The 19697-nt window shown below is 56.5% G+C and overlaps 1 protein-coding gene across 14 annotated transcripts in view; it reads right to left on the reverse strand.

Annotated features, from left to right (window-relative positions):
* Positions 1-19697, reverse strand: part of KCNAB2 (potassium voltage-gated channel subfamily A regulatory beta subunit 2) — a 91093-nt gene that overhangs the window by 66151 nt on the left and 5245 nt on the right. For 4 of the 14 annotated variants that reach the window (XM_070611081.1, XM_070611086.1, XM_070611078.1 and 1 more), the window contains one exon: positions 4469-4753. The exons of 6 other annotated variants lie outside the window; for them this stretch is intronic. The gene's annotated coding sequence lies outside the window, so the exon portion shown is untranslated. Of the gene's footprint in view, positions 1-483; positions 691-4468; positions 4754-19697 lie in introns of those variants that run through there. 4 more of the 14 variants (XM_070611077.1, XM_070611073.1, XM_070611085.1 and 1 more) reach the window with 3 other exon arrangements.

Below are 19697 nucleotides of genomic sequence, written 5' to 3' on the forward strand. Positions count from 1 at the left end.
CCTCCCAGGCCAGGGTCCCCTGGAGTCAGCAGAGGGGCAGGAATCTCTTCAGGAGCTGGCAAGGACTGCTCGGCAGCTGGCACCCGCCCCACCCCACAGAGGCGGCCCCGCGGTGCTCTGGATCTCCAGGCGCCTCCAGTCTCATTGCCCTGGGGATGAAAGCAGAAGCCAGCAGCCTGGCTGGCAGAGCCATGTCGCCGTCAGACCCCTCCTCTGGGTGCCGGGCTGCTGCACCCACCCCCCCGCCTGCCTGGGCAGTCACTGGGCAGGCAGGGAGGACGCCACATGGGGCCTGGTAGGGTGTCTGCAGGGGCAGCTCCCACCCCGCTGCAGCCAGCCCCATGGGGGCATGGGGCACAGGGGTGCAGGCCTGACTCATCCTGGACATCAGGGGACACCCAAGCCCTGCTCATGGAGCCTGGTGTCCGCCCCTCAAGCACAAAACCCACCCTGGGAAACAGGGTCTCTGAAACACCCCAGTACCTGCTCCTGGATCAGAACGGCCAGAGACGAGAGCATTTTCCTGTGTCTGAGGTGGAAGGCGCGGTTACCGACTGCAGCAAAGCAGAGCACGCAGGGACCAGGCCGACCAGGAAGTTGGTGGCAGCAAGTGCGACGCAGAGCGGAGGACGCCTGGCAAGCCTGGGCCCCTGGGGTGCTGGGTGTGGCCTCCAGTCCCAGAAGTGCCCCGAGGAGGGCCCCACACGCCCCCAGCCTTCCTGGCAGTGTAGCAGCTGCGCGGGACAGGAGGCAGACCCTCCCAGGCAGGCTGCGAGCCCTTTGCAGGGACGGAGGGGCACAGATGTGCAGCCACAGCTAGTCCTGGTGACACACAAGAGTTCCCACCTATTCGCGCCAGCTCTGTGACAGTGCCGGGCTACATGCCTTTCACCTGTGCCCCCGCATCCTGTCGTCCCCGCAGCCCTGGGAGGGGGACTGCTACTCTCTCCACTCTACAGGTGACGACAGTGAGGGTCAGAGAGGTCAGGCCCATGTCCCGGATTCGAACCTAGTGCCGGCTGACTGCAAATCTGTGCTCTGAGCTGAGTACTGTTAAGATGCCCTCACCCGGAGGGTGAGCCCAGGGTAGGGCTCTGTTTCACCCATGTCCCACTCGCGGTCCCAGGGGACATGCACTGTGCCAGGACACAACAGGTGCAAGCAGATGATGTGCGGGGTGGGGTGGCCTGGGAGGATGGGGGCGGTCCTCGTTCTTGGGGAGGTTTTCTTCCTCCCCACCATAGCCTTTTCCTGCTCTGCCCTTCCTGCCTGAGGAGGTCCCTCACCGGGGGGAGAGCGAGGCAAAGGGAGGTCTCGGAGGGAACCTTCCATCTCCTTTCGTGCTGGCCAACTATGCTAGGCTGTCTCCAGCCCGTTCTGGGGGAATGGGGTGGACCCCACCTCCTCCCGAGGGGTGGGCGGGGGCTCTGAAGCCTCAGGCAAGGAGTCAGCCAGCCTGGCGCCTGTGCCTCAGATGGGAAGTGCCAGTGGGTCCCAGTGGGATTAAGACACAGATGGGGCGATGGGGTGAAGAAGGAGGAAAGAGAAGGGAGAAGCAACAGTTTGGGTGCTCAGTAAACATCTCATAACTGGCTGATGAAAGCAGAGGCATCGAGAGAGGAACAGGATGGAGAAGACAGAAGGAGCAAGGAGAGCACATGGAAAATGAGAAAAAAAGGAGAATCCAGGAGGGAGATGGCGGGGGGTGGTGTCCCACAGCCGAGCCCTTCTGGGCATCGACTCAGCCCTCCTGCCCTTAACTCCCACAGGGAAGGGCACTTTTGCAGACGAGGACACCAAGGCCCATGGATCCTAAATACCACCCAGGGCCACCTGGCCCATCCATGGCAGAGCTGGGACGAGACTCAGGTGCGTCTGGCTCCAGATTAGGGCTCTTTCCTCTACCAGTATAACAGTGACCTCCCTTGGCCCTGGAGCCCCTTGGGCCTGACTCAGGACAGCACCCTCCACTGCCTGCCAGGACCGACTCCGTGGGTCTGCAAATGCAGACTTAATTCACTGCTATCCCGGATCTCTGAGCAGCGGGTAAAAGTCAAACATTTCAAATGAACTCGTGCGAGCTCACCAGTTGCTTTGAAGTGTGTTAGCCACAACGAACCAGACCTCAAACCGCAGCTCCATTCTTGGCCCCTAAAAGTAAATCATATTTTTTCAGGTATTTGCCAACTTCTTTTAAAAAGTGACTTTGGACCAGGAAGGCAGAGGGTTGTTAAACGCTGGGTGGCAAGGTTAGAAATGCCTCGTTTAGTCAATAAGCAGCTCCCCTCTGCATCGATGTGCCTGGACCATAGGCTGAAGCCGGATCAATAAACATGGCAGAGAGAGTTGCTGACTGATCATGCCACCCAAGAGCCCCTTTCTTGAATTATCCTCCAGTGAGCATGGCCTAGGATGCAGTCTATCAGCAGAGTCCTGGGGGGTGGGACTTCCAGGAAAGCTTTTCTTCCTGATGGAAAGGGACAGGCTCTTCCCGTATGCTCTTCTTCATGGAGGAGGCTGCCAACCAAGTTCTGCCCCCATTCTCAGCAGAAGGGATGTGGGGGGAGGCGGGGGCGTCTCGGGCCGGGTCACGGGGCAGGAGGTGGCAACACCAAGGACGGTGTGGGGTGACCCGTGCAGCAAGTAGTCTTGTACTGTCCCCCCAGTGCAACCACAGAACAAGGTGGTGGCCAGGCTGGTCTTGGGACCACCAAAAATATCTTCCTGCTAAGTGTGGACCTCACAGAAGTTCTAGATATTTTCACAACTTAAGGAGCAAGTACTGAATAAATCTGCCTCGATGCAACTCACATTCCTTTGGCCCAGGACTCTGGGGGGTGGCACGTCCCCTGAGTGTAGCAAGAGAACTGGGTTCATGCGTCCCAGACTCTCCCGGTGTGAGGAGCATGGAGCACAGGTCCAGGGCTCTGCAGACACATGATTCCCCCTGTAAGATCCCCCGTGAGTGGGTCTCGTGCAATTCACCCATGGGAGACCCTGAGCAGACCATTCCCCTGGGGACAACTGAAAAGATGAAAAACATCCTTTTTATGTTGATTTGAAATTGGCTTCTTCGTAACTTCCACCTGCTGGGCCCACCTGCATCCTCTGGAGACAAATCCGGTCTCTTTGTCGTCCGGCATTCCTTTGAGCATTTCGGGATACCTGGCATTGCTCACCCGCCCCATCGGGAGTGAACAATGCTGCTTCTTTCAACGATTCCACACAAGGCTTCCGACTTAGTTAATAAATATAATTTGGGCCAATGTCATGCAACATGCTTCACATGGCTATCACACAGAACCCCACGGAAGCTCAGAGGCCGGCCGGGTGACTGTCCATTGTGCCAACGAGGACGCTGAGGCCGAGGTCAGCCAGCTGGTGAGTGGCAGAGCAGGGATCTGGTGCTCGAGGGTCCAACTCCAGACTCGGGGCACTTAGTGAGCCCCACTTGGTATGGCCTCTCCCTGAACTCCCACGTCACCTCCTTCACAGGTGCGGCAGTTCGATGAAATCCTCTGGAAAACAACAGAGGCGCCCAGAACCAAGAGCTGCATCTCAGGTCGTGGTCAGCAGCGAGTGAAGCGGGGCGGCCTCCCTCCTTGCGCTGGGACAGGGGTCAGAACGGCTGCGGCCCGCAGGCCCAATGTGTCCTGTGCCTGTGTTTGCATGGCCTGGGAGTTAAGAATGGTTTTCATGTTTTTAAGCAGTTGGAAGAAAAACAAAAGAAGACTATTTCATGGCAGATGAAAATTACATAAAATTCAAATTTCAGTGTCCATAAATAAAGTTTTATTGGCACAGAGCCTCACTCACTTGTTGTCTTGGTCTGCTCAGGCCACAAATGGGGGCTTCAACAACAGACATTTCTTTCTCACGGTTCTGGAGGCTGGAAGTCCAAGATCAAGGTCCAGCAGATTTGGTGTCTGGTGAGGCTCTCCTCCCGACTTGCAGAACTTCTTTCTCACTGTGTCCTCACATGTGGACAGGTTTCTTCCTCCTCTTACAAGGGCACCAGTCTGATCCTGGGGCCCCACCCTTATGACCTCATCTAACCCTAATCCCATCCCAAAGAGCCCCCTCCAAATACATCCCACACACATCGGCATGTGAATTTTGGGTGACACAAACATTCAATCCATAACACTTATTGACGAATTGTCCATGCTTTCACGTGACACGGCAGCGCTGAGGAGCTGTGACAGAGGCTGTGCTGTGAGCCTCATGCATTGACTCTCTGGGCCTTTGGGGAATAGGTTCACCGAGCTCTGCTCTGGGACAGCGCTCCCTCCACTCCCACACCCCACAGAAGGCCACCCTCATTCCTGGGGCAACAAGGGCCTCAGACACGGAGCCACCCCCATCTGCTTCTGCTGCGCACACACCCTCAGAGCCACATCCCCCTCCCGGACCCCGTCCCTGCCCCCTCCCACCCCCACGTGCCCGCACTTGTTTTCTGGGTCTTTACCTCTCTCTGTGTGGCGCTCCACTAAGTGTGGCTCAGCGCCGGGCTCCGAGCACACTCTTGGTTTCTGTTACTTTGCTGTCTCTTGAGTTTGGGTGCATCTCAGGTGGTTTGCTGACTTTTAAGCCGACCCTGGGATTCTGTTGAGAGTTTTCATCTTCTGAGATGACAGCCTCCTCTCTGGGGACTGGACACGCTAATCCACTTTAATAACCGGTACTCAGAAGGCAGACCCACTCCGCGGCGGTGTGATTTGTAGCATTTTGCCCATCCCAGTTGGAAGCCTCACTGTGGGGGGAAGGACACGTGGGAGGCACCCTTGTTGATGCGGACGCCTGCAGGGGCCACGTGTCACAGTCCAGCGGGATTTATTGTTGGTGCGCACTCAGCAACACCATTGTGCCTACCATCCCCGCAGCCACGACACGTGTGAGAGGTCTCCCAGAGCCTTCACAGAAATGCAAACCTTCACGGTTGAAAAGCTCGCTGCATTTTTTTTCTGCGAGACACCTCCCCAGTGTCATGTTATGCAAATTTTCCAGGCACTCAAGATAGGCCACGTATAAACACCTCATTGAATTCAGAACTAGGCTCTCTGGTCTATTGAAAGGATTCCTCCCGCTGAGGCCCCGTGGCCACTGCCTGAGGTTTGACATGGCTCCACCCTGACTCACGGAAGAAGCTGGGGACACACACGCGATGACGACAATGATGGCGGTGGGGAGAGACATGACGGGGATAACGTCACAGGGAAAGAAACTCCCAAGAGGGAGGTCCCTCCCAGCCAGCCCTGCCCTGTAGGGTTCTACCTGCTCCTCTCCCTCAGACGTCTGGGGAGCAGAGCAGGGAGGGTGGCCAGAAGGTGGGCCCCGGGGGACCACGGCTGGTCCCCGGGAGCCTGTGGGAGGTCCCCTGGCTCCAACGGTTGCAGTTCTCCATGGGTGGCAGATGGGTGCCAGTGGCACATGTTTCCCTCTCGCAGAGGGCCTGAGGCTCCTCACGCCACTGAAATGTCCCTTCTCAAAAGATGTTCCATGCATAAGAGAAAACTAACGACTGCAGAATCTTTTTTTTAAACATCTCTAAAGCCCCAAATCAGCAGCAGCAGCAGCACACAGAACACCACCAGACAAAACCCCATTAGTGTTGTCTTTAGGTGGATGCGATACTTCCCTAGGATGCTTGAGCTTATGATGAAAAACCCTGACCGCAGGGGATGGCAAACTTATGCAGGGAAGGGCCAGAGAGTCAACATTTTAGGTTTTGTGGGCCAGGCGGTCTCTGTTGCAACTGTGCAACTCTGCCATGCAAAAGCAGCCAGAGACAGTATGTGAATGAAAGGTGCAGCTGTGTGGCCATAAAACTTTATTTCTCAGAAGAGGCAGTGGATTTGACCCTTGGGCCATAGCTTGCAAACCTCTGATTTATGACATTAAAAAAAGGGTGACATCCACTGTAACGAAATTAAGACAGAAGTGGAAATCCTCAAGATGTTCTCAGCACCCGAAGCTCCGCTCTGTAGGGAGCTGGGGCCCTGTCCTTTTGTGGGGACATTCTGTGTCAGGAAGGGCCCTCAAGGTCAAAGATGACCCCCATGCTGCCTGCTGGCTGAGCCCCTGACCCCACTGCTTGGCTGGGGTGCCGGGGAGGGGGAGAAGGCACAGCAGCCCTGTGCCCTGAGTCCTCATCATCCTGCTTTTACTTTGCCAGTAATTCGGATCTATCATCGGATCGCAGGCCTGATTAATCTGTTCCGGAGTAAACATGCAAAGCCACCCTCCCAGCCGCTCCCTGCGAAGCTGCTCGCCAGGGACAGCTGGCCGCGGGACGCAGGCTGCTGCCTCTGATGCCGTACTATTTTTGGTTTCTCTTTTTGCCTCATTTATTTTTGATTTGAGTTGCTCATACAGACTGTATGTTCTCTTTCTCGCTCCTGCACTGAAATGAGATAAGCATAGTATTTTTAAACCCTGCTTGTCTTGCTTGGTGATTAGGGCAGAGGAGCCAACACACCTGGAGAGCGCTGTCCGGGGGGGTGGGGCACCTGCCCTCTTGCTCCGGCCCTCGCACTTCACGAAAACAGCAGGACAGGGATGCTGCACCTTGTTCTCCTGGAAGTGGTGACCAGTCCAGTCCTGGGGAAAAGGCTGGGCCTTCAGGGTCCTGCACTGAGGCTGGCCTTTGAATGGCAGGGGGTCCAGAGACAGTAATGCCCTCTGAGTGCAGTGGGTGGAGGAGGCGCCAGACGCCCACCTGAGCGGCAGCCCTGGTCCGCATCACTGGGAGGGGACTGGTCAAAGCTGGTGGGGACCGAGGGCAGTGCGTGTGAGGCACTGGGATAAGGGCTTTCACATGCCCTCAATCACATAATCCTCCCCCAAACCCTGGCAGGTTGGTACTATTTATTAATAACCACAGATGGCAGCGGAGGAAATTGAGGCTCAGAGTGGGCAAGTTGGCCTGCCCACGGTGATCCTGGAGTCCATCCTCCAAACCCTGACAGCCCTGTGCTGCCACCAGCAGAGAAGGAGCAACAAAGGCCTTCTCCTAGGAGGAGAGAGCTCATCTCTGCTTTTCAGGATCTCTCCATGGGTGGCCAGGTGAGAACCACTGAGCTGGAGGGGGAAGGCAGGAGCAGGGGTCTCCTTAGGAGACCATGCAATGATCCAAGTGCGAGCTGGGAAGGCGCGGGCCGGGGTGGATGAGGGGTGACCAGTGGCTGATGGAGTTGGGAGGTTTAGACCAAAGGGTCAGCTGGCGGTGGACGTTGGGTGTCAGAGAAAGATGGGGTGCATGGTGACCCCCAGTTTTCTGGAGAAGAGTTGCCAGTTCCTGAGATGGGGAATCGGTGGCTGCGGCAGGTTGGGGGAGTCCTGGAGCCGGGTGGCGGCTGTGTCTGATCCCAGGTGCCTGTTGGACATCCAGGTGGGAGGCTGGCGGCGTCCTCTTCCAGGCTCCTCCTCAGTCCCCAGCTGGAGCCATTTCCTCTCTCCTGCAGCAGGGTCTTTGCAGGTGTGGTCCCTCCGCTCTTCCTTTGTGTCCCAGATCAAATGTCACCTCTCCAGAGAAGCCATCCTGGAGAGCTCACTCCAAAGTGCCCCGTCCATCACATCAGCATATGCGTTTCCTGCGGAGCACCCACCTCTACCTGCAGCTACTGTTCACCTGGCTGTCCCCCAACCAGACGGTGAGCCCCAGAGGACACAGCTGGGTCTGTCTCGTTCCCTGTGGAACTGCTCACGCCCGGGACAGGGCCTTTGCTGAGTGCATGAAAGTGGGTCACACACACTCTGGACAGGTTGCCCTTTCCTTCTAGTTAACACACTCCAGTGTGAGGCTCAGCCAAGCAGGGTGGTGGAAGGTGGAGAGAGGTTGTTCCAATTGCTCCTCCAAGGGACAGAGAGGTTGTCCTGCAGCCCCAGCAGCCTCCTCTGAGGGGTGTCACGGTGGGAGAGTGCAGCTCGCACAGGCCCAGGTCAAGATCTCAGGCTATGGCTTGACTTGACAGTCTCTGCCATGTCCGGAGTCCCCCACCAGGAAGATGCCCACCTCACGAAGCACGCACAGAGCCAGGCATCTCATGAGCATGCGTGCACGGGTGTATAGCTGTATGTATACGCACACACATACCTCCTCACACCCACCACCTCCATCACTTCCAGGTTTAGACTCCTGGGTGCCTGCTGGCTCCGTCCACATGGGTATACCTGGAACATTCCCTCTGTTGCCCATCTCCACTACTGACCTTGGGTTGTCCACCTGTCATTCCTACTTCTCAACTGCATATCTATCAGGTCACACCTTTCTCTAAAGCCCTCAGTAGCCGACCAGGGCCTTCAGCATCAGGTCCAAGCACCTTGGCTTGGCGTGCTGGACCATTCACAGCCAGCCCTGTCTACCTTTCCAGCTTTCTCTCTCCTCTCTGGCCCTCCTGCACACATGGGCTCGGGCACAGCTGCCTGCCTCTTTTCCCTCATGCTCCTGTGCCCATAGTAGCCCCCGCCCTTGCTCCTGCTGTTCCCTTGGTGAGCCACTGTGTCTCCCCATATGCTAGGGATTTCACCAGCCTCAAGGTTCAATGCAGAGGCTGCTTCCCAGGCCTGGATGGGTCACCCCACACTATTTGCAGTAGTTACCTTCGGGGTGGGTGACAGTGGGGAAGGAGTGGCACTTTCCATTTCTAACACTTCTACCATGTGCATCTTTATACCACCTGCCAAGTCACACAACTCTAAGAAGCAAAGAGCTGGGCAGGTCTGCCTGACTACATAGGCAACACTCTTAATACAACCTCATGCCACTTGTCCCAGACTCCCGTGAAGATTTCTGGAGAAGAATGCTTCCTACAGCGTACTGAGTTACATCTTCGACATTCAAAGGCCAGCCCAGCCCCTGGGCACCCTCATCCTCAATAAGCCCCCAGCTTAAATCCAACTAGGGGCTAAATGGAGTGACACCCCCCCCCCCCCAGGCTTGCCCATCTTTTATATTCACCTGAGCAGGCACAGGAGGGACTCCTCAACTTGCTCTTGATAACATGAATCACCCTCCACCAGGCATATCACCTGTGACCTAGGGGATGGGGCTGGTGGCACACTCCCGAAAGCCCAGAAAACCAGCCAGTGCGTGTCCCAGGACCCGCTAAGGCAGGGATTTTCAAAGTCCATGTGCCCCTGTCACACTGGAGATGGTCTGTGAATCTACTATCTATCTACTTATTTTTCTAGTTACCCTTGAATTACGACAAGTAATTAAGAAAAAATTCAACCAACTAAAAGAAAAATGCAAACTCAGAAATAGGACTGGCAGTGTGTACATATGACTCAAACCCTAGGATGAAAGGCCAATGGCTGAAGTGTGGGAACACCTGTCAAAGATGGAGAGAGAGAAACAGACAAAGACAGACAGAGAGACAGATACTGAGACAGAGAGAGAGAGAGAAGTGAGTGTAAGAGGGCGCTCCCTAATAGCCAGTGGGCCTTGTAATCTCATCTCCAGAAATCCCAGGAGAAGGCATGTAGAGTCCACAGCAGAACCCCAGGGCAAAAGTGAATTCCAGGTCATCACGAGTTCTTCTTTTAAAACTAATTTTACATCACCTTTTATGAAAGTGTGTCAGAGTTCCTCCTCTTACAGGAAGTTTATCAAGAGAATCTAGGGAGAGATGGGAACCCCGGCAGGACAGCACGTTCCAGGCCAGCCCTGGTGAGACGCTCTGATGGGGGGGTCTCGGCATGGTACACACATCTGAAGGTGTATGTGTACACATACACCCATACATACACACACACGCACACACATGCATGCACACACACGGGCCCACAATGTGCTGCTCACTCACGTGCCCAGATGGATGCCAGTGAAAGGTCTCTCCTTGCACAGGCTGGACGCCCCAACCCAGACCAGGCAGGAGTGTGGGGCTGAGCTTCCCCGTGAGTGGAAAGAACTGCAAAACTCACGGCCAGCCAGTCAGCTGGCGGTTCCAGGCCGCCCCCTGGGCAGCCTCCTGATGCTCTGAGAAGCACATGCTCCACAGGGCAGGTGAAGACCAAGGGCCCACGGCCCCCACAGGGAGAGTAGGGGGACCAGAAGGACTTGAGAACTGCGCAATGCCATCTGGGTGACTGTGGGACTTGTCCGCAGGAAAAGTGATTGTTCCGCCAGAGCACATTTCAAACACAGACGCAGAGAGTGTGTCCCACACCTCTGGGGGGAGGCAGAGGGGGCTGGACCTGTTTCCACCTCCCCTGGGATGAAATGCACCTCTGTCTGGGGCCTGGTCATGCCGATTTCCTACCTCAACAGCTCTCACTGCATCCACTCCCAGAGCAACCGGCAGGGCTGCCTCAGTGCCTCCCTCTGGGGACCCATGATCAAGGCCACAGGCATCTCCCCACCAGGCAGCCCAAGCCCACATGAACCAGCCCTTCTGTGGTGGCTCCGGGGGAGATGAGGGTTACACACAGCGTGAGATCAGGGGATGGAGGGGTGGGACGGCGCTCTCAGGGCAGCTGTGCATGCAGCCTCGCACACTCCCTGCCCCAGCTTTCTTTTCACAATCCGTTGCTGGTTGGGGTTGGGGGTGGGTCTTTTGACACCAAGAGCATCTCTCTCCCATTCTAGCATCAGGACCAGATGATCTTGTCCTTCAGAGAGGAAAGGTTCTTAAACATAATCAACAGTGGAACAAGGGTGATCTGTCCCTGGTGCTGGCCGTCCATGGGAGCAGAGAGGCCACCGTCAGGGGGACAGGGGCTTCCTGATGTAGGGGACCCAGCACAGTGGACAGGACTAGGCTCACTGTCTGCCTGGAGGGCATCTCCCTTGTGAAACCTAAGCCCTGCCCTTCATACTAAGCAGAAAACAACCTGAGGGTCTTAATGGCCCACCTCCAGGATTCCCTCCTCACTGGTGCCAGCAACGGGATTCTGGGTGAGGCAGCAGCTCCTGGACCCCCACACTCACCAGCTCCCTTGGGGACGCCCATGCAATCCCAGAGGACTCCAGGCAGCACTTGCAGACCACACTGAGCCGAGGGCACCCTGCGGCCACCACGGCTGCAGCATCTCCATCCATGCCTGGGCCATGGCTGCAGCTGCAGTGACGTGAGCACCTGGCTGGAGCGTCAGAGACGGGACCTCTGCATCCACCTCTGAGTGGGATAATCAATGAGCTGAGCATCTGCAGGAGCGGGGAGGGCCGAGGACACGCTCCCCCCACCCCCCTGCAACGTAAGAGTGTCTGTGGGGAGGGCCTGGTTTCCCCCAGTCCTATGGGGACATCCACAATAAGAGGGGAAAGAAATGCTGCGTCTCCTCTCATAGCCAGACTGAAATCTTCTAAACTGAGCCAAGGTAGGAAAAAACCACACACTTAGGGGGATGGGGAGAAGACAAGGAACCCCGGACGGTGATTACCATGATGGTTACTGTGTTCAAAGCCTGACTCAGCAGTCGGCACGGCTAACACAGGAGGGAGCAGAGGCGGCCCCAGCTCTTAGAGGATGCATGGAGCCCCAGCTCTCAGAGGATGGATGGAGCTGCTCCAAGTTGCTTCCCTCACTTCCCTTCCCTGGGCAGACGGGTGGGTTTTAACCCCTTTATCCCAGGATGGGAAATGGGAGGCCAGCATCCTGGTGTTCCCCAGATGGGCAATCTCAGAGACAGTCTCTCTACATGAGGTGGCCACGTTGTTGTCCTCTTGTGCCACCAAGCAGTCCCTGGACACTTGGCCCTCCCCCAGGTGTGGTTGGGGTCTCTACCTCTCTGGAGCCCTGAATGAACCCACACTCTGCGGGGGACTCCCCACACAGTGACTTGGGGATCAGCGGGTGCTCACATCTCACCCACTCATACGAGTTTCTGTGGCAACAATGGAGGGACTGGTCATGGGCTGTGGGGATGGGAGCCACCTATTTCTGGCCATCCCCCTGCAGGGACACTCTGGCCATCATGTAAAGCCAGGCTCCCTCCCCTGTGCTCAGTACAGTGCCTGGCACAGCATAAGGCTGGCCGTTCATGGCTGATCCCCAGAACTCCATACTGATTTTACACCTGGTGGGTGCTGGCTCCCTGGAGAGAAGCTCTTATCCTTGGACTTTAGGTGGATCTCAATAGCAACCCTTGGAAGAAGTTGGGGGGACAGACCCTGGTTCCATCTGCAGAGGGGAACTGGGAGTCTGAGAAGAAGGATGCTTGCTAGGCAGCAGGTCTGATGGATTTGCCCCTTGGACCCGAAGACTCCCCTATTTTCCAGAGCAAAGCCCTTGAGATACCCATCCGTGGGGCCCCCTAAAGTCTGTAGCACAAATCCATCCCTCCCAGGGGAAGCACAGGCTGGCATCCTGAAGAGGGGGTTCAACTGAATGCCTCCCATCTGCCCTCAGGGGGATGTGCTGCCCTGTCTCACCTGCTTGCCTTGTCGCCCTCAGGTGAGCTCCAGTAAGAGGCGGACTCAGGCGTCCAGCAGCCTCCCCAGGCTGCTGAGCCCACCACTGAGCCAGAAGGGGGGCTCTGCCTTCCAAGTACGTGGCAGGTATAGCCAGGGGAGACCCCACACTCCATCCCACTCCTTATCATGGGATGGGCACAAAACCCAGCTCCAGGTGTGACCTCTGGCTTTCTGGCGAGGTGATCCAACCCAGTGCAGCTCCATGTCACGTCTGGCGCTCCACCCTCCTGCATGCTCACCCCGCGGCCAGGAACACCTGATGTGCAATCCCGCCGATGGGAAGAGAATCAGCAGACTAGAAAGCAAGGCATGGAAGCTTTGGGAGGAGGCCCTGGGGTTGGGGGTGGGAATCAGTGGCAGAAACCCACCATAGTGGGTTGAATTGTGTCGCCCCTAAAAGATGCTTCAAAGTCCTAATCCCGGGGACCTGTGAACACGCCCTTATGTGGCAAATGGGTCTCTGCAGGTGTAATTAAAGTAAGGATCCTGCGGTGAGGACATCCCAGATTAGGGTGGGCCCTCAATCCAATGACAGGTGCCCTTAGAAGAAGAGGAGGACACACACACACAGACACAGAAAAGGTGATGTGACGACGGAGGCAGAGAGAGGAGGTATGCGACTACAAGCCAAGGAGCACCAAGGACTGCCAGCAGCCACCAGGAGCTGGAGAGAGGCCTGGAACAGACACCCCCTCGGAGCCTCCAAAGGGAACCTACCCTGTGGACACCCTGATTTCGGATTTCTAGCCTCCAGACCCGTGAGGATAAATACAGCTATTCTGAGGCTATTTGTGCTAATTTGTTTCTGCAGCCTTTGGAAACTAACATACCCACCTAACATTTCAAACCCTCTAACCTTAGCAGGTTGTGTGGGAAGCACAGAAATGGCCTTCTCTTTGCTGGGGGCCTGGACCCCTGCCCCCTGCCGCCCCAGACCTGGCTCAGTTCCTCACCTCGGGAGGGAGGGGGAGTTTGCAGGAAATTTCTGCAGCTCTCCCCGCAGAGCATCTGTGCACAGGCTCCTGGGCTCTCCCTGCTCTCCAGGGGACTGTAAGAATAAATAACAAATGGTTTCAAAGAGGATTACGGTCCTCGCACCACGTGAGGGAGGCATGAAAGATTAATATCTTGCCTGTGGAGCACTACACCAGCAATTTGAAAGCCAGCTTTACTCCACCTAACTCATGAAAGGCTCTGCCGAATTAAAAGATATGCACAAGAAAGCCATCAGGCCCCGTGCCCTTGCAACCGTATAAATAACAGAAAAAATACTCATTGCTGGTAAGGTTGAGATGAAGCTACTTTGTTGAGATGTTGCTGCTTCTGGGGCACGAGGTACGATCTTCTGGGAAGGTACCTGGGCAAGACAGGTCCATAGCCTCGGATCCAGAAATCCTGCTTATATAAATGTATCCTAACCATTCAAGAGAGGAAACAAACGCAGATGCACAATAAGACTACAGTCTTATTGGGAAGAGTCAAAAGACGCTAAATCCCTAAGGAAATAATATTTGATGGGAAAGCAATAGGATAGGCTGTGGTCACTCATGGTGACTGTCCCTCTAGGAAAGTGCTTGTGCTGTAATGTCGAGTAGGGACAGCAGAGAGCACTCATGACTCTGCTGGCAGAGGGGGAAGTGTATAGGTGAGTGGGGAGGGGTCCCTCCTCCTGACCACACTGCCCCTGCCGCAGTCTCAGTGACCTCCTGGCGAGGAGGGCCTGTGTCGTGAGGCAGGGAAAGAGAGGCTCCAGGGGCAGCATGAGGAATCCCACAGGAGGCTCTGTCAGCTTCACTTGCAGCAAAGGGAGCTGGAGCAGGGAAGCCAGCTGGGAGCCGGGATGCGCCTTCAAGGGGTTCCCCTTACTAGGCATCGTGGTGGCCCTGGCCCAGGAGCAAGGCCAAGGGTGAGCATCCCCTGTTAATGAGGTGGTCCGGGGCGTAGGGTCATATCCTAGCTCTGTCCACTGGTAGCGGCATGACCCGAAGTAAGGCACAGCACCAGTTTTCACCCATGAAGCACAGATTATCATGGTACCTAGATGTGGGGTGGCTGGAGGATTAAGAGTAAATGCAAGCAAGGTTTCAGCAGGGCCTGACAAAGAGCAGATCTGCAACAAATGGCAGCTGCTGATACAAATAATGACAGTGACAGCAATCACCATCACAATCACCATCACCACCACCACCTCTTTCATCACCACCATCATCACCATGGCCATCATCACCATCATCACCTTTACCACCATCGTCACTACTGTCATCATCCTCATCCTCACCATCACCATGATCATCATCTCCCAGCATCAAACGAAGCACCTGCTCCTTCCCGCAGCAGGGCAAAGGCTTCAGCTGTCCAGCCTTCCCCTGGAGGCCCCCAGCTCTCCTGGAAATCTGCTCATGGGACCATGACCTTCTTTGCCTGCCACCTGGGACCACTCAATCTGGATGCCCTGGGACGGCTGCTGCAGTTAGAAGGAATTATCTCTGCATAATTAAGTGGCTCTGTTGTAAAAACACGAGCAGCATCCCGGCTGCTGGGCACTAGACGTGCAGTCTATTTGGGGAGGTTGAGGTGCTGTAGGACGGAGCCCATCCTTCCAGATGGCAGGCGGCTGGGAGCCTATGGTTATCAGCCTACGATGCCAGCCCCAGGACCACAGCTGCCCCGGCATGCAGGCTTGATGCACCTGGCTTTGACTCAGTGGCAGGCTACGTCCCCACCTGCTGCACTTTCTGGCCAGGTGCCAGGTCACGGAGGCCAGGGCTGCTCTGCTTTCCCTGTTATTCAGGGTGTGGCAGGATTGTGGCCTGGGGGGTAAGGCACTTTGGGGAGGTTGTGTCAGTGGGGTGGCCAGCCTGGGGGAGGTGAACTCAGGGAGCCCGTGACGGGGAAAGCCTTTGCCTGCCCCCAGTGAGCCCAGGCTTAGTCCCACAGTTTCAGCTTAAGGACCCAAAGCTCATGAGGACGGGGGTGCAGGTCAGCTCCTCCAAGTGGGGCCTCTAGCGGTTCCCAGGGCGGATGAGTGGGACCTCAGGAGGGGAGGTGGGAGAGCAGCCCTGGCCAAGGGCAGCGCCAGGGCCAGTGGTATGACATCATTCTCTGAGTCAAGCTTCATAAGAACTTCTGGATTCATCAGGACTGTGGCATTTACTTCTCTCCATAGCGCTGAGCTCTGGACATCAATGTCCCGAGGAAGTTGGGGGTGAGGTCAGCCGTCGAACCCTTGAGTGGGCTGACCTCAAAGGACCATGGGCACTTTGGAGTCTGAAGTCAGCCTGGTCAGGTGAGTGCCCTGTGGCCCAAGGCGGGGTAATGCCTTTTGTTTTTCATGGGGTCCTGCCCTGAGCACCAACAAAATTCACCAACAGCTATGGGGAAATGAGGGCTTCCCCAAAGGACAGAGTACATGTTGTCTGGCTTAGGAAGGGGGAGGCCTGGTTGGGGGACACGGGAGCACCCCCACAAGAGGGTGGATCCCTCCAACGATGGGTCTGATGCACAGAACAGTCCTACGGAGGATTTGGCACCAGGTCTGGTTTCTGCCCAGAGGGTTCTGTCCTCTGATCATCCTGAGTCAGGTGGCAGCCACCCAGTCTGGGGGCCAGGGTCCCATACCCCTTCCCAGCTCTGCAGAGGGCAGCTCTGATTTGGTGGAGGGCCCTACATGTGCCATTTCCTACCCAGCTCTGCCTTCTGGCAGAGTCCATCATTTCTGATGGTTGCTGAGAACATGTGCCAGCCTGATGGCTGAACTAGGGTACAGAAGTTATGGGACAGACATATCCCGTACTCACGAGGCATAAGGTTTAAGAGGGACCAGGTGCTCACACAGGCTGCTACGCAGGGACCCACACGGGTGCACCATGGGGCCCAGCCAGGCTCTTGGCACCCATACAGCCAGCAGGTGGCTGGGTGCCTCCAGCAATTCTCCATGGTTGCCATGGTTACCAGGCTGCAGGAGGGTGGGGAGAAACCCTCTCCTCCGCATTCCTCCCCATGGCACCCTGGTGGGCTTTGCCAGAACCTTCCAGCTCTGGGTGACTCAGGGAACTAGGGCCCAGCCGGGCACGTAGGCTCTATGGATGTGTGTATTTCGGGGATGGGGGTGATCATGGCAGCTGCAGCAGCTCAGGGCTCCCTGAGGGAACCATGGGATCGGGACAGGGCTGGGGGCCTTTTGGGACCTAGTCAGCTACCTTCCCTCCATGCTGGATGGATGACCCAGCTCACTCCCACAGAGGAGGCAGGAGGCATCTTCGAAAGATGAGCAGCCCCCCAGACCCTTCCTTGCCTAGCCTAGCGTCCCCCTCCTCGCAGACCCCCTAACATCCCATGCTGCCTCTGGACCTTTCATACGCAGCTCTCCCAGCCCAGAAGGTCACCCTGTCCTTTCTCCCTCTGACACCCAATGCAGCCCCACCTGGTTTCAGGCCTGGCTCCAGCCTCGCCTCCTCCTCTCCTGACCATGTACGATGGACATTGCCCAGTTGTGCCCACTGGGCTTGCAGATACTTCCACTGTGGTCTGAGTGGCATCTCTGTGCGCTGGACCCTACATCTCCTCCCCCAGGGCCTGAGGTCAGCATCCTTGTCTGCATCCACTGCTTCTTGCATCAGTGAAGGAATGAGTGACATTCGAGCATAGGCCTCACCTCCACAAAGCCAGGTCAGGAGCATGGTGTCCCCTGCGTGCATACGCAGTCCCTTGACTTGCAACATTGGGCCCAGGATGGCCGACGTGTCTCACGTGACCAGGTCCTTTTTTAGGATGGTGGGTCCACGTTTCGCAGGAGCAGCCACCCCTCATGCCCTCAGGGGCCTTCCCCAAACCCGTCATTCAGGATCAAGAGAGAGCAGAGGGAGGCAGCATCCTTGGTGCCTCTGTAGTGTCCTGGCTGGGGCAGCCGGTGTCCCCAGACACCCTGGCTCCCTTTTCTAGGGGCAGGTGTCAACAGGGACGTGTCCACTGCTCCTGGGAAGTCAAAGTGCACCTGTGTTCCTGTGAAAAGGTGGCGATTTTTCTTTGGGATTTGTAATTCCTGTTCTGGGCATTGTGTGTCCTTTGCAGGAGCAAAAGGACAGCGATGGCTCTGGGCCTCCCATCCCTGACACCTGAACACCTCCTGGCCTTTATGACTAAAAATAGCTTCTCCTCATTGAGAGGGAAAGGCAATACCCCCAGGAGGGTGGTGGGGGGGTTGGGGGTGAGGGAGGAGTGGTGAGGAAGCTGCTGGGACAGGGGAGGGAGATGCCACAGGACGAGTCCCCAGTGAGACAGGGCCGCTCCTCTGCAGAGCTCCTGCGTCCTCCACACCACATTGGACCACTGGCACCCCCACCCAAACCTCATTCCAAGGAGCTGGGACCCTCCCAACAACAGCATGTCACCACACATCAGGAAAAAAGCATGACTTGAGATTCAAAGCTGACGAAAGCATAGCAGGTCATTTGGGTAGAATGCGGGCTTCGTATATTCGAGAACTGAAGAAAGCCCGGTGAAGCCCTTCCCACGAGAGCTTCTGACCATCAAAGTGTGTTTCCTTGTGTGCCGCTTTAAGAAGTGGAAACGGAAAGTTCACGGATAAACTGAAAGCCGGGAAGCATTTCTCTATGTGCAGCTCGGACCTGACCCGTGGCTGCGGAAGGCGGCGCCCGGAACCAGGACTGGTGCCTGCAGAAGGCTGCGCTTGGAACCGCGACCGGCCCGCACTCTCTGCAGCTACACTACATGCAGAGCCACAGTGAAGCTGGAAGGGTGAACCCTGACCCTGCAGTTCACAGGTGTCCCCAGAAACGTCCCCATTAGGGCAGGAAACAATCACAAACAAGGAAATCGTCCACAAAAGGACAGACACAAGCGGATGCTGCCATGGACTCAGTTAACCAGAAAAGTGACTTTTCTTCCCTCCAACCTGCTGACCCCTCGAGCACACAGCTCCCCTCACCTCCATTCTCTCACCATCAGGTTTCTCCAGAGCCATTTAGACAGCAGAGTGCAGAGGGTAAGAGAGAGGGCTTTGGCACCAAACAGCCTGGGCTCAGGTCCTGGCTCCTCCTCGAACTCTGACCTGAGGACAGTCACCTCGCCTTCCAGCGCCTGTTTCTGCACCAGTAAATGGGAACAATGGCAGCTACTTGCCCGTGGACAGGGAGGAGCTGACCTAGAACAGGGCCCGTGTACCTGTTACTGTGAGGGTGGCTCTGCTGCCCCGCCACTCCTGGAGCCCGGCTTTGCCTCCCCTCTCAGCAGAGACTGCCTCCCCACACAGAGGGGCCCCCTCACGCAGGCACTCCAACCCTCATCCTCTATTTCCCTCTCCTCCTGGGCTCCAGGATGATCCAGGGTTTCCTCCTGTCTGTCTTGACTGTCATCTTCCCTCTGAAATCCTGCACTCATGGCTGCTCCCCAGCTCTGTTTTCTGTCCCCTTCATTCTCGGTACTAGCTCCTCGGTGACCCTTGTCTGCTGTCAGGGCTGGTACTGGGGGTGGTTGGCAATCACCTCTCATTTAAACCCCAGGCCTACCCTCTCAATGCCTGTAGGCATGACTGGCCCAGGTATGGACTTCTGACCCAATGAGGCAGGCCTGGTGTGGTGCTTCCTGGCTCAGCCTGCATGGACCCGGCCACAAAGCCTGGGGTTCCTGGACTCTCTTCTTACCTCCCACAGCCTGTCGCCATCCAGCTTCCCAGCAGCTTTGCCTCAATGCCCTCCTTTCTATTTGTTCTATTCACCGCTCAAGACACATTTACGGGGTCTCACTCTGCGAGATGCTGGGGCTACAGCAAACAACACAGACAATAGTTCCTGCTCTCAGGACGCGCACACTGTGTCCCCTGCTATCACCTGCCAGTCCTCGCCCCCTGCCATGGGCATGTTCCGCTTCCTCCATCTCTGCCCAGACACATCACTGCCCTGCTCCAAAGCCCCCAGGGGTCCAAAGTCTGGTCTCCCAGACACCTGTTCCTGTTCACCCTCAACGATTCCCATATTTACATCCCGCCTGTCCTCCCCCTGGGTCTCAGCCACTATGCAACTGGCCCAGCCCTCCCTCTGGGGTCTTGCCTGTGGAGGTCCCTCTCCCAGACGGTCCTTTCCCAGCTTTCCTATCACAACCCAGCCGTCTTTGAAGGTCTGGGTCAAATGCCTCCCCACCTCCCCCAATCTCTCCTCCATCAGCAGAGGCTTCTCTGAACGGTCCTGGTGTGTGGCTACTGCATCCCTTGGCTGGATCCTGGCCCTTAGATGTAGAGGTGGTGTCTTGCTCATTTTTGGCCCTT

The sequence above is a fragment of the Equus przewalskii genome, chromosome 2 (assembly GCF_037783145.1).
Source record: "Equus przewalskii isolate Varuska chromosome 2, EquPr2, whole genome shotgun sequence".
NCBI classification, from domain to species: Eukaryota; Metazoa; Chordata; class Mammalia; order Perissodactyla; family Equidae; genus Equus; species Equus przewalskii.